The sequence below is a fragment of the Equus quagga genome, chromosome 4 (assembly GCF_021613505.1).
Source record: "Equus quagga isolate Etosha38 chromosome 4, UCLA_HA_Equagga_1.0, whole genome shotgun sequence".
Taxonomy (NCBI): Eukaryota; Metazoa; Chordata; class Mammalia; order Perissodactyla; family Equidae; genus Equus; species Equus quagga.
In genome coordinates, this window is record NC_060270.1 from 26,403,597 (window position 1) to 26,410,207 (window position 6,611).

The following is a 6,611-nucleotide window of genomic DNA, read 5'->3' on the forward strand; positions in this document are numbered from 1 at the left end:
TGCCCTCTGTTGTGATGGTGGTGGTTTGAGATTCTGTGGTGACCTCCATGCTCTGAGTCTGTTGGTTCATAGAAGACCCTGAGGTTCCTTGAGGAGAGGTGCTGGAAGATGCCTTCTGTGTAGTTGTCGTTGAGCTTGCTGTGGTGACTGGAGTAGAAGTTGCGTAGCCTGTTGAGGAAAATCCTGTCATCATTTCTGATGTTTTTCAAGGTGTTGTCTGATACTCTTAGGGGATTTCTCCTTGAACACAGTATTGGTCATTGCGTGTCTATTTGTGGAGAATGTAGCAAGAATTGTCTTCCCTGTGCTGACAATCTCTTAAGTATTAGATGCAAGGACTCATGAGACATCAGCAGTTACCTCTGTGACAGTGCAGAGTTAACTCCTCTGGTATTTTGCACATTTACCACTGAAACACAGTGCTTCAGAATGACTGGCTTTCAGGATTTATTTACTTAATCATGGCTAAATTTTCCACCAACACAAGTGGCATCTAGTCATAAATAATACTGCAATGTATTTTTTTGTGCTAAGATTTTGTCTCCATTACCAATTATTTTGGAAAGTTAGTCCTGGACATCAGTCAAGTACGCTTCCTACTCTTCCCACATCCGGCCCAAAAGCCCTGCTCCACGTGCTTCACTCTCAGAACAGTGTTGTAATTAAAATACACGCACAGTTCATGCAGTCAAAACATTTCAGATTGTTGCATGTCCTATACACACTTTTCTCAAGCACTTCAAAGAGGATGAGTAGCCTTCTCTGTTTATCTTAGCCTCTCTTTCTTCTCCTTAATCCAGTCCATATCTCTATCAGTTTTTCTTCTCAACGTATCTCCTAATCCCATTCCAAAAATCTTTCTATTTTCACCCCTAGTGATGTCTTGTGATCTTCTTTTCCTGCCTCCTTTCTCTCTATTACTCCATCTGAAAAACCCAAGAACATTGCCAGCCTATCAGGACCTTCTTTCTAGAGCAAGGGGAGGGAAAATGTTGTGAACTTGTGTATTTGAATGCTCAACGCGCCTAAATACGTGTATTGTTGACAGTATATGTCAACAAGTTGCACCGTCTTTAACAACCTTGTTTATTCAGTATAAAGCATTTGGGAGTGCACCCAACAATAGAAAAGAATTTATTAGGGCTCAAGTTTCAAGTGATTCCTTGTTCTCTTGATATCATGGGGTTCTTTTTTGGGGGGAGGAGGGTATCCTCTGTATATTCACATATATAGTTATTTTTATTCATTTCACTTTCCCCAAAGACCTTCCTTGTGGGAGTTCCCTCCACTTACAACCCAGAACCTTCCCTTCCTTTGTCACTTTTTCTTTTTAATTGGGAGTAGAGTGAATTCTGCTTGTTTTTCAACATCATGTGGCATACTGAGCTCGGATAAGCTCCTTTTTACAAACCTCAGCAAGCTGCTTCTCAAGGCACCAGCCACCTTACAAATTGCCATCAGGGCCACAGATAGGTGAGGTACAGAGCCCATAGGACCTGGAGGCCAAGCTACTTTTGGGATCTTCAAAACCATTTTCATGTTGATTTCTTTTACAATCAGAAGAAAAAATCAAGTAATAGTAATGAACATGTAATAATGAATCCAGCCTTGATTGCATTACTCCTGAGGCCAACACAGTTGTAAAATAGAGTTTTTCACTTTTTTTTTAACAGAGAAAAAGGTCCAGGAAGGAAAAAGTGCCGAGAGCGTATGATAATCATCCTGTGACCCTTTTTCCAGACGGTCTCAACAAAAGTCTCAATCATTTGATAAAGAGACAGGCATAGTAGGAGAAGTTCATCGGTGATAACCTAATTTCATTTTATATTTTACGTTAGTTCTTTATATTTTCTATGAGGTACTTTGTGCTGATTTTTTACCAAAAAATAACCTATCTTTAGCTTCCAAGAAAAAAGTTTCTTAAAAAAACACAGAGCTAACATGTTTTTGACTCAATCCTTATGTGGCGCTAAATTTTTTTCACATACAATTATTGAGATGCAACAACGAACCCAGTTTTAACAAATTTGCAATATTTGGTTCTTTATTGAAAACTCTTTTCCATTTATCAGGAGATGTTGTTCTCTTAAATAATGTGAACATCAAGGTTAAGACACTGCTCCTTCTTTGAAGAGAGCTCTTTTCTCCAAGGTGACAATAGTCAGTTTCAAAATACCTAATCAGAAGAAGGAGATTTTTCACGATTAACCAAATTCAAAACACTCAGAGCATTAATATTTAGAAGACAGTGCTTCGATTGGTGGTATAGGGTTCTGACATACACATTCAGGGGCTCAAAAGTAAATTTGTCAACAACATGCACTATTATTTTTTTTTAATCCTATGATGTGAATGTGCTTTTCAAACGGAAAAGGCATCATCAATGTTTTTTCAAGGAATGAAATTTTAACAGATTTGATTTGATTTGAAGTGGCCAGTCTTTCTTGCTAAAGTTGCTAAATACTCCTTCCCTTAAGACAGCCCTGGGGCGCGCCCGGTGGCACAGCAGTTAAGTTTGCACACTCCGCTTCTCCGTGGCCGGGGGTTCGCCGGTTCGGATCCCAGGTGCTGACATGGCACCGCTTGGCCAAAGCCATGCTGTGGTAGGCGTCCTACGTATAAAGTAGAGGAAGATGGGCATGGATGTTAGCTCAGGGCCAGTCTTCCTCAGCAAAAAAAAAAAGAAGAGGTTTGGCAGCAGTTAGCTCAGGGCTAATCTTCCTCAAAAAAAAAGACAGCCCTGAGAGGTACAAAAGAGATGAAGACAAATTCCATCACTCGGGAGAATAAATAATACCTGTATAAAGGGAAAATATTCAGTCCCACAGTGTGGTGCCCATCCCTCGGTAGCCAAGCAGCACAGGGGCTGAATGAGCCCTGAGGTTAGGTCTGGTCAATAAAAGGTGCTCCAGGTCAGAAGTTTAGACATGCCTGGAGGGAAGCTTAAAGAAAAAAAGTTCTACTATAAAGAATAAAGGGTGGGGGTGCAGGAGCCCTCAGAGGGAGGCATCTGATGAGGGCTGCTTCAATTGTTAAAAAAAAATCTCAGGCAGGAGCTTTTTTGCCAACCATGGGCGAGTGGTTAAGTTCGCGCTCCGCTGCAGGCATCCCAGTGTTTCGTTGGTTCGAATCCTGGACGTGGACATGGCACTGCTTGTCAAGCCACGCTGAGGCAGCGTCCCACATGCCACAAGTAGAAGGACCCACAACGAAGAATATACAACTATGTACTGGGGGGCTTTGACGAGAAAAAGGAAAAAAATAAAATCTTTAAAAAAAAAAATCTCAGGAATATAAGAAGTCACAGTTGCCTTCCTTGTGAGGAAGAAGGCAAGGTTAGATTAGAATGGTGAGGAGACAGACTGTTGTAAACTCCATGATGGCAGGGAGTGTTAACTCTTTCAATTGAATTATGGCCTTTTAAAAATGCAAATTAAGTTTCTACTTTGGTTTTTCATTGTTAACATTTGTCCCAATCTCGTGGAGGTCTAAGTGAGTGCATATACTCTAATTCTAGTTACTTCATAACATGATGTTCATTTAATTGATCATGCCTTTTTTTTTTCCTCAATTTATTTGCCAGGCAGAATATTTAACTACCAACTTGTTTTGTTTAAAATATTTGACTGCACCCACACTAGCTACAGACAAAGGCTCCGTCGGCCAGTAGAGCGTACCGTCCTCCTGAACTTTATCTTCAGGGTCCTCCAGGGTTCCAAACCAAGAAACCAAGTCTTTGGTTTTCTTTAGGAACTTACTCTTTTGGGTTTTCATTAGTTCCCTAGCTGTCCTCAAACTTTTTTTTAACCTTAGTGCTCACCACTAGTTGGAGGGATGAAATTCACGGAGACCAACTCCTAGAGAAGAATTTATTTGAATGTATTTCCTGGGCTTAACTATAATTTCACCACATTCTCTTCTTAAGAAAGCAATTTAGACTTTTAAGTTAGTGAGAATGACTATGAATCAAGTCTAATTTACTTGAAAAAGAAGTGACTCACTTGCCAGCTTTTGTACTTTATTAATGGTAACTAATTACAGGTGACACGTTTCTAAGCTGGTGTGGACAATGCATGGCCTGAGCTGCAGAGCTGTGCTAGGAGAGTTCTGGATCCTTACTTAACCCCGAATGACTCAACTTTGAAGGGAGACGTCTTTTATTCGGAATTATGAGTAGATTTGTTTACAACACTCCAAATTCTCTGCCTGCCCTCTCCTCAATAAAGTTCCAAAACTGACTTTCTCCAGATGAGGTTTAGATTGGAAGACATTCAGTATGCAATTATTATTAACCTTATTTCATTTTTCTAAGAACATAAATAAGAGCATTGCTCTATCATCTGACTTTGAGTCACCAGATGGAAGCTGTTTACGTAACAAATTTACTAAACTTATTATAGATTCTTGGCAATTAATGTCTTTTCAGAGCCTGCCACACCTCTGTTAACGTCAATATCAGCAGCAAAAGTTTTATGATAGCACAGTCCAATTTTTTTAAGTAAAGATTTTTGTTTGTTTGTTTATAAAAGTAGTACAGCTCCATTTCCAGCAATACAGCAGAAGAGATAAGCCTTTAACCACAAAACCTGCAAACGCCAGATAATGTATTCTGCGCATGCAGAACCAAGATCAGAAGAAAGGGAAATACTCAGGAGTGAAGGAGTTAAAAACTAAGAGGATGTCAGTGCTTTCGCGAGATTTGCAGATTTCTGAGATCTAGAGTTTTGGATTTTAAGGGTTGCATGGGAAAAGGAGATATGGTCTTAGATCAGACACTGTAAATTGAATATCTTCTGCATAAAAGTGAAACTGTCAGTGAAAAGGTGGAATAGAAAAATCAAAAAGAACAAAGAAAAAGAAAGCTGAATGAAGGATACAATTAAGGAAAGAACAGAACTTAATGATATAGAAACAATTGAAAATAGAATCAATAACACCAAAAGTCGGTTCTTAGAAGATAAAATACACAAACTCCTGGCAAAGTTAATTGAGAAAAAGAAAGGAAGAAAAGAAGATAACAGAAATAAAGAATATTAGGACTAAAGCTAATTTTACAACTTAAGGAACCAGGAAAAGAAAAACAAACTAAACCCAAAGCTACTGGAAGGCGGAAAATAAAGATTAGAGCAAAGATCAATGAAATGGAGAATAGAAAAACAAATGGAGAAAATCAATGGAATCAGAAGTTGGTTCTTTGAAAAGATCAACAAAATTGACTTAGTAACTACAAGTGTATCCTCTTTTTTTAACTTTACCCGATCATGAGCATTGCTTTGTGTTTTTATTCTTTGTAAACATGGCCTGAGGGGAGACAAATCTTTTATATCTTAGATGGTAGTTCTTTCTCATCCTCCTTTTGGAGGATGGAAAAGCGGGCTCAGGGCTGGGTCAGCTAAGCGCCCTCCTGGAGCCCTTCCTCCCGTATGTCCAGCTACACCCGCCTGTCTGTGAGATAATGAGTTCGGGGTCCCGTGCCCTCTACTGCTTCTTTGCTCGTAAGTTCTCCCTTAGTAACCCTTACTTTATGCTTGTTCCATGTGCTGCTAGTGTGTGTATGTGATAGTGTGTGCGTGAGCCCCTTGTGGAACATTGGACATCACCTTTATACATTAAATAATATTCCATTATGGAGATAGCCCATAGTTAACTTTATACATTAAATAATATTCCATTATGGAGATAGCCCATAGTTAACTTTCTGTTGGACACAGGCTGTTTCCAATGTGTTGCTACTATAAAGGAAGCTTTCATGACTAACTTTGTGTATAATATTTTGTTTTGCTTCCATTATTTCAGCTCATTTCCTTAACATGAATTTCTGTGAGTGGAATTACTGGTTGACGCTGTTATAAACATTTCCATGTTGTTAGTACACACTGCCAAATTTCTTCGCAGAAAAGTTGTGCTCATTTATAGTCCCATTAGCGGTATGCGAGAAAGTACCTGTTTCCCCATGTCCTTGCCCTTTGAAAAAAAATCTTCGCTCGGTAGTACCAGTTTTAAATCTTGTCAAACAGGGCTGTGTCCTCCTTTTGAGTCTTTATTTAAAGAACTTGCTAGTCATGGGCTGAATTGATTAGAGTCTCCTGCTCCAATGAACCGGAAGGCAAGCGAGCGCCTTCACGTCGATGACGTGGTTTTACTGTGTAGGGGGGCAGGCACAGTCTTAGAAAGTCTCTGAAACTGCTGGGCTTGTTGTTAGGATGCAGACATTAGCATTAGTTACAGCAAAACTTCAGTATTGCATTTGTCTTTCACTGCAATTTAAACAACCTTAAACAACTCCTTCAACGAATTACTCAACTATTTAGGAAAACAGTTTGCAGATAACCCAATCTACTAACCTTGAGAAGGTTATTCTTAGGTAAGAAATCCTGGTAAGGCGGTAGGGCTATAGAGAAGCTCTTTTTGGTAAGAATGTGGTCCACAAAAGATAGAGTGCACCCGAATCCCTGGCAGAGATTGTGAAAATGTATTCTGGGGCTCGCCGCCAGAATCTGCATCCCTGTGTGTGAGGCGGGGCCCAGGAATCTGTATTTGAACATGTGTCCAGGGTGATTCTGATACAGGTGGTCTACGAACCACATTTTTTCTTTTTAATTTCCCAAACC

At 39.7% G+C, this 6,611-nt stretch overlaps 1 protein-coding gene across 1 annotated transcript in view; it reads right to left on the minus strand.

Moving 5' to 3' along the window:
- The window catches only part of MUC4 (mucin 4, cell surface associated), a 46,554-nt gene that overhangs the window by 29,407 nt on the left and 10,536 nt on the right, over window positions 1-6,611 (minus strand). The window lies entirely within an intron of this gene.